The 2,500-nt window shown below is 36.2% G+C and overlaps 1 long non-coding RNA gene across 3 annotated transcripts in view; it reads right to left on the bottom strand.

The window, feature by feature from the left end:
• The window catches only part of LOC138713920 (uncharacterized), a 232,813-nt gene that overhangs the window by 103,442 nt on the left and 126,871 nt on the right, over positions 1-2,500 (bottom strand). For all 3 annotated transcript variants that reach the window (XR_011336009.1, XR_011336007.1, XR_011336006.1), the window contains exon 6: positions 1,600-1,688. This is a non-coding gene — a long non-coding RNA (uncharacterized lncRNA). The remainder of the gene's footprint in view (positions 1-1,599; positions 1,689-2,500) is intronic.

The following is a 2,500-nucleotide window of genomic DNA, read 5'->3' as shown; positions in this document are numbered from 1 at the left end:
ACAGAAGGGTTAAAATTAAGTTGTTACCATAATTCAATGGAAACATATAGCAAGTAAAATAAAGTATAGGCATTAAATCTTAATGATGTCAATGTTCATTAAACTATGGTTGCATGTAATAACAATTAACAAACATGTTAAACGAATTGTCATTGCACCGAATCATTGCTCTCTGGACCGAAATGATCCCATTTTAATTATTTTAACACAATTTAAATTAAGCAAATATTAAACGATTTATCCTTCTATCAAACACGAATGTTCCCTAGATCAAATGTCCTATTCTAATTATGTAATTACTTTATATTTATTTCTAACGGGTGCAGCGGAGCGCACGGGTACGGCTAGTTTTAAATAAAAGCACACAGCCTTGATTTTGCATAAAACATTATACGCTTGTCCTGCTTGGGGACATGCACCTATTACAGTTCTGATTCATAAAGATCTCGACATTTGGACAACTCAACAATATATCTGAAATCAAGTCGTACAACCAGCGAATAGGGATTATAAAGAATGGGTACTTCTCGTTGGTACCTTTGATGTAGCCGGACTGATTTCAATGACCTTCAAGCCAGCTAGAACGTGAGATTCTGCTTTCTCCCTACAGTTGGCGCTAACATCACACCAGCTAGCAGTCGACACAGCGGAAATATAACACATAGGCCTAATTAACACATCTAGGTACATTATGTACTCAAATAAAATAAATTGGGTCTTTAAAATAATAAACCCGTCATTAACTGTAATGTCTAGACTCTACAGTTCCTTTATAATGAGAGTCGAGACGTTGACCCCAACAACAATTAAAATATGTAATGATTTGATAGCGCTGAAAATGTAAAAACAAAACTCTTATATAAGTAAAACCATATACCTATATTATATTATATTATATACAAATATTAAACGAATTTCATACATAATTTTATAATATATTATATTACAGTATTTTATTATATCTGAAATATAAACAATTATTACTACTAGTTTGTCATTGACAAATAAGGAAAAGCTGTTAACTTAACTTTATTTGAAGCAAAGCGTTCCTGGATTATGCAATAAGGTAGGCGATGTTTGGATCCTGTGTCTCCACTCTATACTCAATTATTATCTTACCGTATGCTCGATTACACTAACCTCTAATGCTTGAAAGTGGAACTAAACGCTTGTGCACAGACAAACAAAACACAAGAAAATTCGCTGTGTCCATTCTTTATAATCCCTATTCGCTGGTACAACCCACTCACTAATTTCTTCCCTGGGTAACTACAACCCTGCTTTAGAGAAACACATCAAACAACTCAATGTCACACAGCGTGGTAGGCCTGTTGCTATGCTAACGACGGTTGAGTTGCACACATTGTTAGCACAGTCTACTATATACAGTCACGAAGCTTAAGTTTTCAGGATGCTACAAACAATAGACTGTGACGGTACTATTTTGAATTGCCTGTAATGAGGCGATATTAGCGATCCTAGTGGTGAGCAACTATCTAATCTTTGCATACTTACTACGTATTGAGCTTCTAGACTGTATATAGTAGACTGTGATGTTAGCATTGGTACGTTTTGTCGATTTTCGTATTCTTTTCTTACCTTCCCATCAATTATCAGCCATCTCAACGACAATTGCTAGCTTCCAGTGTGGTAGTCCATGTCACTGTAGTTCCAACCTCATGTCGCATCTTTAAAAAAATAAAAACCAAAACAAATAAGAGCGTACTCCACCCTCTAGCTTGGAGACGAAAATCGCACTAATAATGTTCTTTCTCTGTTTCAGGGTCATCACGTTATTGGCTGCATAGATGCATTGTACATATTTTCTTCTAAATAATTTAAATCATGATTGAAAGACATCCTTCCACCTCAACATTGGCTTGTCGTCAGCACGACACCTCATCCTACTCAAGGCTTTTCCGTGAGTAATAAGACAAATGTCGGGATGAGCCCTGAAACAAATGGGCGACGGACCACTCCCCCCCCCCCCCCCAAACTTTCTCTTCTACTATCACAAACAACTTGCTAATGTCTTATATGATAATAGGGGAAAATAAACATTACTGTACGTTCACAGGGCTAACGACTTCTGCTGCTGCTAATCAAGTGCATGGGTAGCAATATAAAACAGGGGTGCATAATAAATTCACTTCAATTCACGTCCCCCCCCCCCCAATGTAAACAATATATAGGAAGGAAATAACACAGAAAACATAATTGCACAACATATTTTTATTATTAAACCAACAATACACAATTTTTATACATGAAATAAAGCTGAAAAGAAAAGACAACATATATCTTCATTTTGCGTGTCATTCTCTGTATATTACCCGGCAATTTTACCGTAACAATACCACATTCACTCGTGTAATAGACGCATTTCACGACATCATCTCTCCATTAACACATTGCCATGGGTTTAAATTCGCCAAGACGCCGGACATGGTACTATTACCATTACAAGTTTCAAAATGTGTCGTACTACGCTAAAACCGTT

This window comes from Periplaneta americana, chromosome 14, assembly GCF_040183065.1.
Source record: "Periplaneta americana isolate PAMFEO1 chromosome 14, P.americana_PAMFEO1_priV1, whole genome shotgun sequence".
Lineage (NCBI taxonomy): Eukaryota > Metazoa > Arthropoda > Insecta > Blattodea > Blattidae > Periplaneta > Periplaneta americana.
The sequence above is the reverse complement of the archived record's forward strand: the minus strand, read 5'-3'. Positions and strand labels throughout refer to the sequence as shown.